The sequence below is a fragment of the Bubalus kerabau genome, chromosome 10 (assembly GCF_029407905.1).
Source record: "Bubalus kerabau isolate K-KA32 ecotype Philippines breed swamp buffalo chromosome 10, PCC_UOA_SB_1v2, whole genome shotgun sequence".
Lineage (NCBI taxonomy): Eukaryota > Metazoa > Chordata > Mammalia > Artiodactyla > Bovidae > Bubalus > Bubalus kerabau.
Window position 1 is genome coordinate 89,842,361 of NC_073633.1, and position 17,928 is coordinate 89,860,288.

The 17,928-nt window shown below is 37.9% G+C and overlaps 1 protein-coding gene across 14 annotated transcripts in view; it reads right to left on the bottom strand.

The window, feature by feature from the left end:
- NUMB (NUMB endocytic adaptor protein) overlaps positions 1–17,928 on the bottom strand; it is a 163,712-nt gene that overhangs the window by 88,175 nt on the left and 57,609 nt on the right. Inside the window, exon 4 of one of the 14 annotated variants that reach the window (XM_055538588.1) lies at positions 5,656–5,760. The exons of the other annotated variants lie outside the window; for them this stretch is intronic. The gene's annotated coding sequence lies outside the window, so the exon portion shown is untranslated. The remainder of the gene's footprint in view (positions 1–5,655; positions 5,761–17,928) is intronic. 14 annotated transcript variants of the gene reach the window in all.

Here is a 17,928-nt window from a genome sequence, read left to right on the forward strand (position 1 = left end):
ATTTTTATGAATGTTATTAGTTTAAAATGTAAATTATATTATTAAAATGGTATATTACATAAAGATAATTATTAAAATGACTGCATTCATTGTAGCTCAAAGATTCAATAAAGAAAGAACTTCTATCCCCCAAACACCCCCTTTTAACAAATAATGGCCAAAATGGCCTTCAATTTTTCTTAATAAAATTATAAAATGATCTGTCTGGAACAAAGGTCATTTAATTTTTACAAAGCACTTTAAAAAAATTAGCTAAATAGGAAATGTTTAAGAAGTCCTTAAATGACCTATTTCATAAAAGTTTAAGGAAATGAACATAGGACGTGAGATGCCCAAGGTTACTAAGCCATGACAAAAATCCAAACAAAAAAATCCTTCTGTTCTATATCCTAATAATTTGGAGTTTTTCTACTTGATCAGCATTTGCTTTGCTACTTTCTCTAAATGATGAGAATAACTTTTTGTCCTTTTCAGGAATTCTACAAATCATTAATAAGATCAAGTCAGTTCAATCACAACTCAAGTATTTTAATTCAGGAATTTTTAGGTAAATTTTTTATGTAACTTAAAGAAACTTTGCAAATATCACTATTTACATTTTACCCCATTTGCTTTGTCAGTCTCTTTCCTCCTCACACATTTTTTTTCTGAACCACATGAGAGTGAGTTGCAGACACTTAGCATTTTAGCCCTCAATACTTTTTTTTCATATAGTTTCCCAGGAACACAGACATTCACTTAGATAACTACAGTATACCTAACCAAATCAGTATTGTGTCAATGTTAAAATTTCTACTGTATAATTACAGCCCATATTCAAATATCATTAACTGTTTAAAAAAATGTCTTTTAAAGCTACCTATTTCCCCAGTCCAGAATTCAATTCAGAATCATGCACTGCATTTAGTGGTAATGCCTCTTTTAGAATCCTACCAACTGGAACAGTTTCTCAGTCTGTGTCTTATAAGACTGATATTTTTAAAGAACACAGACCATTTAATATTTTGTATAATGTTCTTCAATTTAGGTTTCTCTGATGGTCTCTCATGTTTAAATACAGGCTATGCATTTTTTGTAGGAATGTCACAAGTAATGTTGGGTGCTTCTCACTGCATCACATCAGAAGCCGCAAGAGGTTACAGGTTCTATTACCAGTGATGCTAACTTTGATCACTTGGTTAATGAGTATCTGCCAAGATTGTGCACCATGAAGTTACTGCTTTTCTCTTTGTAATAAGTAAATACATTGTTAGGAATTGTCTGGAGACTATGTAAATATCATATTCCTCATCAAACTTTACTCCATAGTTTTGGTACCTGCAGGGGATTCTTGAGTGAAAGTACTATTTTAATTGTTCCCAAACACCATTTTCTAATTCCAACAGTTCTATACTTATTAGCCATTTTAATGAAGAACTTTCCCTTCTCCCCAACTTAAGTCATTTATTCATTCATTTACTTATATGTGTATGGTTCTTATTTTTTCAATAGTTTATAATCTGTAACTATCATCATTCATTTGGCCTGTGGATGCTTCTCCACACTGGTTCTTGTTCCTTTTGACACATCCCCATCATTCTTTGACTACCTCCTTTCTTTCTGAAACAACAGTATGTTCCAGACTCCTCTTGTACTTTCCCTGACCCAGTTCTTCCTGGGATCAGCCATTTCTCCAAAGAGCTCTGGTTTCCTTTAAGTGGAGAATGATTTAGAAATCAGCATATGGGAGTTAGGTACGTTCACTGCAATTGCTTCAAGGCCTCTTAGCAAACAAAGCTGGAATATACACACACACATATGTGTATGCATATACACATCTGCATACACACATATGTACATGCATACACATATACCTATACATACAATTATACACATCCCTAAGAGAAAGATACATAAGTGTATACATGCATACATGTATATTTCTATCTTTATATAAATAAATGTTAAAAATCATGAGTTCATAATTTCCAATTCAAATCCGACATCACAAGATTTACTGGAGTATTTTCTTTCTGTATATATATATATACACACACACACACACACAAAACTACCTTCTCCAACAATTGAAAAACCTGGCTCCCATTATCCTCAATATACTTATTCATTTGTTGAATCCTAATATAGATAGCAAATAGTTTCAAAGTTGCCAATTCATACCATCACAAAAAATAGCCTACAAATTAGGGTTTTTTGTTTATAGCTCTTTTTGAATTTCAAAGTACAGGATGCTCAAAAGTTACTTGGGTTACTTATTTTTCCCCCTTCAGTGTGTTTATATTTATTTTTCCCCTTTCAGTGTGTTTATGCTATAATTTGAAACACTTTAGATTTGTTTCTATTTACATTTTAGGGTTTTATCCCAACTTTATTGATTTTCTTTGCTGATTTTTTGTTTTCTTTTGTTTAGTATCTAAAAGGTTAGCATGATAATGTCCTCTGATATTCTGAATTGATGTCATATGCAGTGTTACCGGAGAAGGTGATGGCACCCCACTCAAGTACTCTTGCCTGGAAACTCCCATGGACGGAGGAGCCTGGTGGGCTGCAGTCCATGGGGTCGCAAAGAGTCAGACACGACTAAGCAACTTTGCTTTCCCTTTTCACTTTGATGCATTGGAGAAGGAAATGGCAACCCACTCCAGTGTTCTTGCCTGGAGAATCCAAGGGACGGGGGAGCCTGGTGGGCTGCCTTCTATGGGGTTGCACAGAATCGGACACGAATGAAGTGACTTAGCAGCAGCAGCAATAGCAATGTTACCAGGAGTTCTCTCAACCAGTGGTTGCAATAGAGCTTTACAGTTTAGAAAGTATATTTCCCATAGGAAATGAGCCATTCTGTAGCCAATCCCATGTATCTACTACCATTCCACTGAGGCCAGATGTTTTCTGGGAATTACTATTTCAAGATACAGAAAGAAGGATAAAATGAAATGGGCAACTCCAGCAACTTCATAGATCATTGCTTGCAAAACAGTTTTCAAACCATGCTACTTAGATGCCACAGGGTGGAAAAGGGCAGGTCCTGGAGGCAGAAATCCAGGCCCCTGCCCTGACTTGAATTAAAGCTCCTATTGCTTTTACTAGTAATATACTGGAGAAGGCAATGGCACCCCACTCCAGTACTCTTGCCTGGAAAATTCATGGACGGAGGGGCCTGGTAGGCTGCAGTCCATGGGGTCGCTAACAGTCAGACACGACTGAGTGACTTCACTTTCACTTTTCACTTTCATGCACTGGAGAAGGAAGTGGCAATCCACTCCAGTGCTCTTGCCTGGAGAATCCCAGGGACGGGGGAGCCTGGTGGGCTTCCGTCTATGGGGTCGCACAGAGTCGGACACAACTGACGCAACTTAGCAGCAGCAGCAGTAATATACTGAGCATCAGTCTAAGATTTTGTTCATCTAACTAATTCAGCAAACACTGACTGAGTAACTATGTTGTCCCACACACTGTTCTAGGTGCTTCAGTGAAAAAAGACTTCATGAGACTTAGAATTCTAGTTGTGGGAGAGATAAACTATAAACCTAAGGAAACTGTATAGTCACTTAAAAAATAAAAGTTATAGAAAAAATTCAACAAAATAGTTTGCAATATTAGATACCATGTTGAGTTTAGGTCTCACTGAGAAAGGAAAGGTTACTTTCATACGAATAATTTTTTAAGCTTGAAAATCATGAAGAGAGAAGTGCAGATCAATTTTTCAGTTGGTGTTAAACTATGTTTTCAGGTCAGAACATGAGAAAAAAGTCATGAAACATTTTCCTTCCTTCTTTCATTGAATCTTAGCCAATATTTAGATTGGTTTTTCTCAATCCAGATCCTCTACTTTGTAAGTAACTACATATTTCTCCTCAGTTCAGTTCAGTTTAGTCGCTCAGTCGTGTCCGACTCTTTGTAACCCCATGAATTGCAGCACACCAGGCCTCCCTGTCCATCACCAACTCCTGGAGTTTACTCAAACTCATTTCCATCAAGTTGGTGATGCCATCCAGCCATCTCATCCTCTGTCATCCCCTTCTCCTCCTGCCCCCAATCCCTCCCAGCATCAGGGTCTTTTCCAATGGGTCAGCTCTTCACATGAAGTGGCCAAAGTATTGGAGTTTCAGCTTCAGCATCAGTCCTTCCAATAAACACCCAGGACTGATTTCCTTTAGAATGGACTGGTTTGATCCCCTTGCAGTCCAAGGGACTCTCAAGAGTTTTCTCTAACACCACAGTTCAAAAGCATCAATTCTTCAGCGCTCAACTTTCTTCACAGTCCAACTCTCACATCCATACATAACCACTGGAAAAATCATAGCCTTGACTAGATGGACCTTTGTTGGCAAAGTAATGTCTCCTAGATTCTGGCAAAGGGTTTTTTTGTTTTTCCTTTTCTTTTGTTTTTCTTTTAAACAATTTTAGTGGGAAACTGAGGTAAAATCAGGGCTGTTAACCACTCTTAGAACTTTAAAGTACATTAATTTTTATCATATCCAAATACACTATCACTCCCCTATGTTTACAGTCAACAAAAGACTAAGATATCTAATCTTTCTCAGTTGTGCTAAATCATACCACTCAAATCCTAAACAACTGAGTTTGAACCTCAAGTGTAGAACTTTATAATAACCACAGGTAACAGTTAATCAGCCCTTACTATGTCCCAGCTATTGTCTTAAATGATTAATGTATATTACTTTATATTTCAAAACAACATTACAAACGTTGTGTGATAAGTACCATCAGTACCCTCCTTTTATAGATGAATAAACTGAGAAATGGAGAGATGAAATAATCTGCTCAAGGTTTCACAGCATCTAAGTGACAGAGCCAGAATTAAAAAAAAGAGTTTGTGCCATTAACTGTGCATATTGAACTAACTCTCAAAAAATCTTTCATAATGTGTTCTAAATTCCATCCTGTTAAATTTAACCAGTTCAGTCTATGGAGGGAAAAAAATCTGACCTCAATGGTATCATCTAATATATATGGCTATTTTTCAAAGCTTCAATTGATCAGTATGCCATGAAGGGGTCTAATGAAACTATTAATAAAAATGTGACTAGGAATAGTAGCAAATGAAATCCAACAATGTATAATAAGAATTATACACAACAACCTAGTGACTAATCTCAGGTTAGTCAAGGCTGATTCAACATTTGAAAACTATTTAATGCAATCCATCACATTAAGAGGTTAAAAAGAAAAGTCACGTGATCATATCAAGAGATACCGAAAAGGCATTTCACAAAATCCAACACTCATTCCTGATAAAAACTCTCAACAAACTAGGAATAGAGAGGAATTTCCTCAGCTGAGGCCTTACAAATAGCTGAGAAAAGAAGAGAAGCTGAAGGCAAAGGAGAAAAGCAAAAATATACACATGTGAATGGAGAGTTCCAAATAATAGCAAGGAGAGATAAGGAAGCCTTCCTCAGTGAGCAATGCAAAGAAATAGAGGAAAACAATAGAGTGGGAAAGACTAGAGATCTCTTCAAGAAAATTAGAGATACCAAGGGAACATTTCATGCAAAGATGGGCACAATAAAGGACAGAAATGGTATGGACCCAACAGAAGCAGAAGATATTAAGAGGTGGCAAGAATACACAGAAGAACAATACAAAAAAGAACTTCACGACCCAGATAATCATGATGGTATGATCACTCACCTAGAACCAGACATCCTGGAATGCAAAGTCAACTGGGCCTTAGGAAGCATCACCACAAACAAAGCAAGTAGAGGTGATGGAATTCCAGGTGAGCTCTTTCATATCCTAAAAGATGATGCTGTATAAGTACTGCACTCAATATGCCAGCAAATTTGGAACACTCAACAGTGGCCACAGGACTGGAAAAGGTCAGTTTCCATTCCAATCCCAAAGAAAGGCAATGCCGAAGAATGCTCAAACTACCACACAATTGCACTCATCTCACACACTAGTAAAGTAATGCTCAAAATTCCCCAAGCCAGGCTTCAACAGTACGTGAACTGTCAACTTTCATATGTTCAAGCTGGTTTTAGAAAAGGCACAGGAACCAGAGATCAAATTGCCGACATCCATTGGATCACTGAAAAAGCAAGAGAGTTCCAGAAAAATATCTACTTCTGCTTTATTGACTATGCTAAAGCCTTTGACTGTGTGGATCACAACAAACTGTGGAAAATTCAAGAGATGGGAATACTAGACCACCTGATGTGCCTATTGAGAAATATGTATGCAGGTCAACAGTTAGAACTGGACATGGAACAACAGACTGGTTCCAAACAGGAAAAGGAGTACGTCAAGGCTGTATATTGTCACCCTGCTTATTTAACTTATATGCAGCGTAAATCATGAGAAACACTGGGCTGGATGAAGCACAAGCTGGAATCAAGATTGTGGGGAGAAATATCAATAACCTTAGATATGCAGATGACACCACCCTTATGGCAGAAAGTGAAGAGGAACTAAAGAGCCTCTTGATGAAGGTGAAAGAGAAGAGTGAAAAAGTTGGCTTAAAATTCAACATTCAGAAAACCAAGATCATGGCATCTGGTCCCATCATGTCAAGGCAAACAGATGAGGAAATAGTGGAAATAGTGACAGACTTTATTTTTGGGGGCTCCAAAATCACTGCAGATGGTAACTGCAGGCATGAAATCAAAAGACGCTTGCTCCTTGGAAGAAAAGTTATGACCAACCTAGACAGCATATTAAAAAGCAGACACATTACTCTATCAACAAAGGTCCATCTAGTCAAAGCTATGGTTTTTCCAGTAGCCATGTATGGATGTGAGAGTTGGACTATAAAGAAAGATGAGCACTGAAGAATTGATGCTTTTGAACTATGGTGTTGGAGAAGACTCTTGAGAGTCCCCTGGACAGCAAGAAGATCCAACCAGTCCATCCTAAAGGAAATCAGTCCTGAATATTCATTGGAAGGACTGAAGCTGAAACTCCAATACTTTTGTCACCTGATGCGAAGAACTGACTCATTTGAAAAGACCCTGGAAAAAGATTGAAGGGAAAGATTCTGGCAAAGATTGAAGGCGGAAGGAGAAGGGGACGACAGAGGATGAGATGGTTGGATGGCATCACCGACTCAATGGACATGAGTTTGAGTAAACTCTGAGAATTGGTGATTGACAGGGAAGCCTGGCGTATTGCAGTCCATGGGATTACAGAGTCAGACACAACTGAGCGACTGAACTGAAACTAAACCAGGTGAGAGGTGATAGTGGCTTGGACCAGACTGATAGAAGTGGAGATAAGATAGGTCAGAGAGGTATGTGATCCACTATCTGTGCCCCTAGCTCCAGAAGAGACCACACCTGGAGAAGCAGTTGTAACACTTTCACCAAATGAATAAATTCACAATACGCAACATTTTCCAGGACATGTCATCTTAAGATGTATCTTAAGAATGGAGGTGACAGGATTTTGCTGATGAATTGAATGAACATTGTGAGAGAAAGTGAAGAATGAAAAATGACCTTAAGGTTGCTGGGGTGAGCAACTGCAAGGACAGAGTTGCTGTTTACTGAGACACAGAAAGATACAAGGTGGAGTAGGTTGAAGGGAACAAATCAGAAATTTGGTTGCTATGCCTGATAAAATGTAAAAGTTTACAAATAAGATAGCTATATGTTAAATTCGCTTTTGAAATAGCAAGCTTCAAGTGTAGTACATGTATTACATTCATCATTAAACAGTTCTAATCTCCAAAACTGAATGTAACATCTGCTCCCTCTGATCACCACTTTTTTTCAATGCTTAAGGCCTTATTACCGTTTATGTATTGTAATTATTGGTGTATATCATGTCCCACAGAGTTCAGATACCTTGAGAGCAAAGTTCATGGTTTATAGTTGTAAAATAGTAAAAAGTGAAAGTGTTCGTTGTTCAGTCTGACTCTTTGAAACTCCATGGACTGTAGCTAGCCAGGCTCCTCTGTTCGTGGAATTCTCCAGGCAAGAATACTGGAGTAGCCATTGACTGGGTAGCCATTCCCTTCAGGGGAATCTTCCTGACCCAGGGATCAAACCCAGGTCACCTACATTGCAGGCAGATTCTACACCATCTGAGCCATCAGGGAAGCCCATAATAGTAAAAAAAAGCCCATCATTTATTGAGCACATTCATCATTTACTGAGCTCATTTATCATTCATTTATGAATTTATCATTCATTTGTTTAGCTCATTCAATTCTTCTATTATTGGTATTTAACACATACGAAAATTCTGGTTCAGAGATATTGAATAATTCTATTCACACTTCAGCTGCTAAGTCACTTCAGTCGTGTCTGACTCTTGTGTGACCCCAGAGATGGCAGCCCACCAGGCTCCACCGTCCCTGGGATTCTCCAGGCAAGAACACTGGAGTGGGTTGCCATTCACACTTCAGAGCTCTGCTCAAATATCACTTTCTCAAAGTAGCTATCTTTGATCACCCATATCATCTGAACTAAACCTCTATAATAAACTCTATAGAACTAAAACTCTACAATAAACTCATAATACCTTGTTTATCTCCTCTACTGTTTATCACAATATAAATAAATGTGTTCTTGGTAGCTCTCCTCCCTAAAGAATATAAGGTACATAAAGGCAGGATACTCATACATCAAGTTGATTGCAATGATTAATACATGCTTTAAATTGATTATAATAATGCCTTATTATTATAAATTAATAATATTATTTGATAAATGATTTAATAACAAGTAGAGACATCCATTACAAATAATTATAGAGTAGATTGTATCAGACCAATTCTCTTGGCAAGAAAAACTAAAAATTGAATTTAAAAACAAAAAGTAAACAAGGAAGACAGCCAGGATGTGAGAAGACAAAATACAGGCAAAAAACGAAATGCATAGTTAAGCCTAACATTCTCCACTGATTTTTCCTCTTGAGGCAACTAGCTGCAAGCTAGAATGTTTAGCAGTCTCACAGACCTGCAGACATAGAAATCAGAGTTCAGGGCTTATCAAGACAAGCAGGATTTGAGGGGCTAAGATTTCAGAGAAAAGGCAATCACAGAAAAGCGAGTCTGAACATGCTGTACTGTTTTTGCCCTCAGGGTATTTATTGAATCCTAACCTGTGTGGGGGCAAGAGGCCAAAAACCAAGCAAAGTGCCTCTTTTAAAGCAAAAAAGGTAAGTAGAACTTTTGGTAGTCTCACAATACAAGGAAAAGAAAATTTATAGTTCAGAGCCTGCCAAGATGGAGAGGCCCTGGCAAACATTGCAGAATTCTATTTGATACCTCTGAAGGACAGGACTAAAGGGAAACTGGATTTAAACCAACCCTTAAGAAGCCTAAAACAAAGCCTCAAGTCATCCCAAGCCTGTACTGAATCAAAGTCATCTGCTCCTACTTTTAACTATTACCAGAAGAAAATTAAAACCTCTCCAGTGAACAATATCACAATTAAGAGCCTCTATCATTTCTCATACTTAATGTTTGACATTCATTTTTTAAATTACTAGCAATCCTAGGAGACAAGACCAAATGACTGAAAGCCACAAGAAAAAGAAGACAAGAGAAAAAGATCAAAAGGGGATCTAGAAATTATTAGACACACACTTTTAAAAAACTGTGTTTAATATGTTCAGCCAAGTAGATGAGAATTTCACCACAGAAATAGAATGTATAACAACGAGAAAAATAATTAAAATTCTAGAACTAAAAAATACATAATATAAAATTAATAATAAAACACATCCTTATAACAGATTGGACACTAAATGAAATAGAAAACAGGTCAACAGAAAATATATAGATGAAGAACAGATGAGAAAAAAAGATGAAAAATACTGAACAGCATATGACAGATATTCAGGATGCAAAAAAACGCTCTAAAATCCATTACAAATTATTATACAGTAGATTGTATTAGACCAATTCTCTTGGCAAGAAAAACTATAAAAGATCTAATATATACATACTTCAGATCAGATCAGATCAGTCGCTCAGTCGTGTCCGACTCTTTGCGACCCCCTGAATCGCAGCACGCCAGGCCTCCCTGTCCATCACCAACTCCCAGAGTTCACTCAGACTCACGTCCATCAAGTCGGTGATGCCATCTAGCCATCTCATCCTCTGTCATCCCCTTCTCCTCCTGCCCCCAATCCCTCCCAGCATCAGAGTCTTTTCCAATGAGTCAGCTCTTCACATGAGGTGGCCAAAGTATTAGAGTTTCAGCTTTAGCATCAGCCCTTCCAAAGAACACCCAGGACTGATCTCCTTCAGAATGGACTGGCTGGATCTCCTTGCAGTCCAAGGGACTCTCAAGAGTCTTCTCCAACAACACAGTTCAAAAGCATCAATTCTTCGGCGCTCAGCCTGCTTCACAGTCCAACTCTCACATCCATACATGACCACTGGAAAAACCATAGCCTTGACTAGACAAACCTCTGTTGGCAAAGTAATGTCTCTGCTTTTGAATATGCTATCTAGGTTGGTCATAACCTTCCTTCCAAGGAGTAAGCGTCTTTTAATTTCATGGCTGCAGTCACCATCTGCAGTGATTTTGGAGCCCAGAAAAGTAAAGTCTGACACTGTTTCCACTGTTTCCCCATCTATTTGCCATGAAGTGATGGGACCGGATGCCATGATCCTCGTTTTCTGAATGTTGAGCTTTAAGCCAACTTTTTCACTCTCCACTTTCACTTTCATCAAGAGGCTTTTTAGTTCCTCTTCACTTTCTGCCATAAAGGTGGTGTCATCTGCATATCTGAGGTTATTGATATTTCTCCCAGCAATCTTGATTCCAGCTTGTGTTTCTTCCAGTCCATACTTAGACCCCCAGATAAAGTGAGTGCAAGAGTGGGGCAGAAGCAATATCAGAAGAAATATGCCAAACCTGACAAAAGACATCAAGCTACAGACTCAAGAGTACAAATGAAACTCAAGCACCTTAGATATAAAGAAAACCAGCTAAAAGCCTTAACAAAAACATGAAAACCAAAGACATTACTTCTCTAACAAAAACAATGGAGTCAAAAGGTAATGGGATGATATATCCAAAATGCTCAAAGAAAGTAACTACCAACCCAAAATTCTGTGCCCAACGAAAATGTCCTTTAGAAGTGAAGACAAAATAAAAAGTACTTTCAGACAAAAAGTGAATATTCACTACCTGAAACTAACACAATATTGTAAATCAACTATGCTTCAATTTAAAAATTTTAAAAAAAAAATTATCTGAGAAGAAAGAAAATCATCTCAGATGAAAGCACAGTAACACAGGAAAGACTCAAGAATACTAGAAAGAGAAAATGTGAGTAAAATTAAATAACTGAATTATTTAAAACAATAATAAAAACAAAAGTAAAAAAACCCAAACAAAGAAACAAAAAACAGAAGGAGAATGATAAATCCAATAAAGAGCTGTAGGTACTTGTATTATCCAGAAAATAACAGCAGTAGACTGTCTACAAAAATGGCCAGTTATTTCTCCCATTCCTTATGCACACTCCTTTACAATGTGACTTTGCTACTCTTCCTATCAAGACGCCACTCTTCCCATCAAGAGGAATTGATTTTCTTTACCTTTTGAATTTGAGCTTTGGCCAATGGGACATTAAAAAATGTGATACAGCAAAGACTTGAAAAGTGCTTGAACATTTCAATCTCTGCCTCTCTTAGAACTTTGAGTCATCAAGTGAATGAAATGTGCCTGCTAAAAAAGATCACAAAAAGAACTCCCCAACCCTACCCTAGCCAAAAGCTTGCCAACCAACATACACTTCAGTTCAGTTCAGTCGCTCAGTTGTGTCCAACTCTTTGCAACCCCATGAATTGCAGCACGCCAGGCCTCCCTGTCCATCACCAACTCCGGGAATTCACTCAGACTCACGTCCATTGAGTCAGTGATGCCATCCAACCATCTCATCCTCTGTCATCCCCTTCTCCTCCTGCCCCCAATCCCTCCTACCATCAGGGTCTTTTCCAATGAGTCAACTCTTCACATGAGGTGGCCAAAGAACTGGAGTTTCAGCTTTAGCATCATTCCTTCCAAAGAAATCCCAGGGCTGATCTCCTTCAGAATGGACTGGTTGGATCTCCTTGCAGTCCAAGGGACTCTCAAGAGTCTTCTCCAACACCACAGTTCAAAAGCATCAATTCTTCAGCATTCAGCTTTCTTCACAGTCCAACTCTAATATCCATACATGACCACTGGAAAAACCATAGCCTTGACTAGATGGACCTTTGTTGGCAAAGTAATGTCTCTGCTTTTGAATATGCTATCTAGGTTGGTCATAACTTTCCTTCCAAGGAGTAAGAGTCATTTAATTTCATAGCTGCAGTCGCCATCTGCAGTGATTTTGGAGCCCCCAAAAATAAAGTCTGATACTGTTTCCACTGTTTCCCCATCTATTTGCCATGAAGTGATGGGACCAGATGCCATGATCTTCATTTTCTGAATGTTGAGCTTTAAGCCAACTTTTTCACTCTCCACTTTCACTTTCATCAAGAGGCTTTTTAGTTCCTCTTCACTTTCTGCCATAAGGGTGGTGTCATCTGCATATCTAAGGTTATTGATATTTCTCCCCAATCTTGATTCCAGCTTGTGCTTCTTCCAGCCCAGCATTTCTCATGATATCCTCTGCATGTAAGTTAAATAAGCAGGAAGACAATATACAGCCTTGATGTACTCCTTTTCCTATTTGGAACCAGTCTGTTCTTCCATGTCCAGTTCTAACTGTTGCTTCCTGACCTGCATACAGATTTCTCAAGAGGCACGTCAGGTGGTCTGGTATTCCCATCTCTTGAAGAATTTTCCACAGTTTATTGTGATCCACACAGTCAAAGGCTTTGGCATAGTTCAATAAAGCAGAAATAGATGTTTTTCTGGAACTCTCTTGCTTGTTCGATGATCCAGCGGATGTTGGCAATTTGATCTCTGGTTCCTCTGCCTTTTCTAAAACCAGCTTGAACATCTGGAAGTTCACGGTTCACGTATTGCTGAAGCCTGGCTTGGAGAATTTTGAGCATTACTTTACTAGCGGGTGAGATGAGTGCAGTTGTGTGGTAGTTGGAGCATTCTTCGGCATTGCCTTTCTTTGGGATTGGAATGAAAACTGACCTTTTCCTGTCCTGTGGCCACTGCTGAGTGTTCCTAATTTGCTGGCATATTGAGTGCAGCACTTTCACAGCATCATCTTTCAGGATTTGAAATAGCTCAACTCGAATTCCATCACCTCCACTAGCTTTGTTCGTAGTGATGCTTTCTAAGGCCCACTAGACTTCACATTCCAGGATGTCTGGCTCTAGGTGAGTGATCACACCATCATGATTATCTTAGTCGTGAAGATCTTTTCTGTACAGTTCTTCTGTGTATTCTTGCCATCTCTTCTTAATATCTTCTGCTTCTGTTAGGTCCATACCATTTCTGTCCTTTATCGAGCCCATTTTTGCATGAAATGTTCCCTTGGTATCTCTAATTTTCTTGAAGAGATCTCTAGTTTTTCCCATTCTGTTGTTTTCCTCTATTTCTTTGCACTGATCGCTGAGGAAGGCTTTCTTATCTCTCCTTGCTATTCTTGGAAACTCTGCATTCAGATGTTTATATCTTTCCTTTTCTCCTTTGCTTTTCGCTTCTCTTCTTTTCACAGCTATTTGTAAGGCCTCCCCAGACAGCCATTCTGCTTTTTTGCATTTCTTTTCCATGGGGATGGTCTTGATCTCTGTCTCCAGTACAATATCACGAACCTCCGTCCATTGTTCATCAGGCACTCTATCAGATCTAGGCCCTTAAATCTATTTCTCAGTTCCACTGTATAATCATAAGGGATTTGATTTAGGTCATACTTGAAAAGTCTAGTGGTTTTCCCTACTTTCTTCAATTTAAGTCTGAATTTGGCAATATACTACCCAGTATAGTAGCCACTAGACACATTTGCTAGTAGGCACTTGAAATATGGCTACTTTGATGGAGGAACTACTTTTAAATTGTATTCGGTTTTAATTCATTTACTTTACATTTAAATAGCTACATCAGCTAGTGGCTTCTCTACTAAACAGCACACCTCTAAAATTTAAAGCTAGTGATACTGAGAGTACTTAAAATTAGATTGGATAACAGTTGAAACAAGTTTGATAAAGTTAATGCCCATAGTCACCGGCTACAAATAAATACTTTGAACATTCTTTTTTTGTTGCTTCAGTATCTAAAAATTCTGAAATGTACTACACTGGTAAAACTATAACTGAAATTTTAAAATAAATTTACCATATCCTGCAAAAACAAACAAACAATTATTCAGGAAATGCTAACCGACAACCTTAACTACAGGGCTTTTCTAGATTATTAGCATGAATGCCCTAGCAATTTCCTAGGCCTCTTTTTTTTTTTTTTAAGGTTTAAAGAGATCTATAAAGAACTGCTACATTTTAGACCCCTTCAAATGGTACAAAATGAATAGCTTTTAATCAAATCATTTCAGGTAATTAAATATTCATTTACTCCCCTACAGCAGTTCAGTCTCCTTTTTTTACCCTCTTCTTTACCCCACCCTATCCACCACAAGAGAAGGAAGAAGTTGATTCAATACTGGTACAATTCCATAGATTTTTTTAAGCTTGTCAGCATTAAGTAGGTCAGTTTTCTGCTCTATTGGGTATTTTGGCAAAAGGTTTTCTTATTAGAATACAGTCGCTACTCTGCCTGGTAAGCACATACCACAAAGAAAAAAAGACTTTGAATAACTCTCCTAAGGGAAGAAAAGCTGCCTAATCTCTAGAAGAAAATCCCTGAGTCTTAACTGAATACTACCAGGAAATTCTGACAACAAAACAAAACAGAAGTAAAGAAAATTTCAATTCAAAATTTGTTCTATATAATGAAGTCTAAATACTTTAAAAGCCCTTAGTATCTAGCAATCCACAAAGATTCTGTTGAGACTCATATGAACTGTGGTGTTGGAGAAGACTCTTGAGAGTCCCTTGGATTGCAAGATTAAACCAGTCAATTCTAAAGGAAATCAGTCCTAAATATTCATTGGAAGGACTGATGCTGAAGCTGAAACTCCAATATTTTAGCCACCTCATGCAAAGAGCTGACTCACTGGAAAAGACCCTGATGCTGGGAAAGATTGAGAGCATGAGGAGAAGAGGACAACAAAGGACGAGACGGTTGGATGGCATCACCGGCTCACTGAACATGAGTTTGATCAAGTTTTGGGAGATGGTGAAGGACAGGGAAGGCTGGCATGCTGCAGTCCATGGGGTCACAGAGTCAGACATGACTGAGTAACGACATATATTATCAGCCCAACTCTAATTACTGAGATTATAAATCAAAGGAAAGGTAATAAATGATAATCAGATTTTTTTTAAGAAGTCTAATAGAAAAACATCTATTTCTGCTTTATTGATTATGCCAAAGCCTTTGACTGTGTTGATCACAATAAACTGTGGAAAATTCTGAAAGAGATGGGAATACCAGACCACCTGACCTGCCTCTTGAGAAATCTGTATGCAGGTCAAGAAGCAACAGTTAGAACTAGACATGGAACAATAGACTGGATCCAAATTGGGAAAGGAGTACGTCAAGGCTGTGTATGGTCACCCTGCTTATTTAACTTAAATGCAGAAGACATCATGAGAAACACTGGGCTGGATGAAGCACAAGCTGGCTTTGCTTCATCAGATTGCCAGGAGAAATATCAATAACCTCAGATACACAGATGACACCACCCTTATGGCAGAAAGTGAAGAAGAACTAAAGAGCCTCTTGATTAAAGTGAAAGAGGAGAGCAAAAAAGCCAGCTTAAACTCAACATTCAAAAAGCTAAGATCATGGCATCCAATCCCATCACTTTATGGTAAATAGATGGGAAAACAATGGAAACAATGAGAGACTATTTTTTTGGGCTCCAAAATCACTGCAGATGGTGACAGCAGCCATGAAATCAAAAGACCCTTGCTCCTTGGAAGAAAAGCTATGACCAACCTAGACAGCATATTAAAAAGCAGAGACATTCATTCCTTTGCTGACAAAGGTCTGTCTAATCAAAGATATGGTTTTTCCAGTAGTCATGTATGGATGTGAGAGTTGGACTACAAAGAAAGCTGAGCACTGAAGAACTGATGCTTTTGAACTGTGGTGTTTGAGAAGACTCTTGAGAGTCCCTTGGACAGCAAGATCAAACTAGTCAGTCCCAAAGGAAACCAGTCCTGAATATTCACTGGAAGGACTGATGCTGAAGCTGAAACTCCAATATTTTGGCCACCTGATGCGAAGAACTGACTCATTGGAAAAGACCCTGATGCTGGGAAAGATTAAAGGCAGGAGGACAAGGGGGTGACAGAGGATGAGATGGTTGGATGGCATCACTGACCCTATGGACATGAGTTTGAGTAAACTCCAGGAGTTGGTGATGGACAGGGAAGCCTGGCATGCTGCAGTCCCTGGGGTTCCAAAGAGCTGGACACGACTGAGTGAACTGAACTGAATAGAAAAAATCTTATCACTATAATGGAAATTATGGAAAACCTCTCCCTTGTAAGACATCCTTCCTGTGAGGACTTTTTTTTCAAGTGAGAAATGACTTAAAACATTTTAATGATTCCACTATGAAAGCAAATTTGGTAGAAGCTTATTAGAATAAATGATTTATACATAATTATTATTTCTTTTAAAAATCAATATTGTCTATTGTGGCTCTGAAAACTCATTTTTAATCATTTGTAAATAAAATATTAAAGACGAAAACTGACAGATACACATTCAGTCAACTGATTTATTTCGTATCAGACCAAAAGTTCCTGCAGAAGCAAGATTACTATTCCCTATTATGGACAGTGGTTCAGGGAGTTCCCTGGTAGCCTAGTGGTTAGGATTCTGGGCTTTCTCTACTGTGGCCTGGGTTCAGTCTCTGGTCAGGAAATTGGGATCCCACAAGCCACAGTGCCAAAAAAAAACAAAAACAAAAAACAGTGGTTCAAATGAAAGAAATGTCAAAAAAACTCTATTTACTGAATTTGTTTTCCAGAAAGTTTCAAGAATTTAACAAATTCTAGAAGAAAAAAGTGGAAATCCTGCAAGCTAAATCACACTGATGACTACGGAACACATTTAAGCTCACTAGGAATAAGTTTACGTGAAAAAATAATGCATTGTAGCCAACATTCATGTTGCTGTAAAATATATTTATATTCACTTTATCATATTTCACTCACTGTTAGAAACAAAATTTAGAAATATACAACATTCCAGATATAATATAAATTCCAGAAAAAAGCCAGAAATTCACTCACATTCATCTTTACTTAAGAACTGAAATAAATGTACTGCTAGACTTTTTATTTTCTTAAAGTAGTTTCAGTCAAAATGCTAGCCATTCTCTTCCCCAATGTCAAATGTTAAAAGTAGATAAAATCAAATTTATAGTAAATGAGTAAAATTTTAGAATTTGAATGTCAAAATATACAATGGCTATATAGAAAAAAATTCCCAATACTGGCTCCAAATCTAATAAAAGCCTTCAAAATAAAGTACTTGCAGCCTATTGTCTATATGGGCCAAGAGGGACAAGTTCTTGCTGGGATCTTTTCCCCATTTTAACACCTTGGCACCATTAGTAACAACTTTCACAGCAAGCAAGTCTTCGTATATTTTAAAGTCATGTTTCAGAATGATGTAACATACCAGAGGTAAGGAAAGAAGCCTCAACTAACCATTTACAACAGGGATTAAAGGTAGGTACTCACCAATATAGCCTATATGTGATGCTAGATGTGTTCTGCAGCAAGAAAGGCATAGTTTTTGTTTTTTCTGTCTCAATTGTTCTCTTTTTAAAAGTATAAATAACAAAAGGTATTTTATTGCTGACAATAATGCAGGTGAGCTGAGTTTTAGGATGTATAAAAAGATACAAACAGCTAAAAAAGAAGTAAGATCTTTAATACAGCTACTTTTCTCTACATGGAATAGAATCTAAAATGAAGTT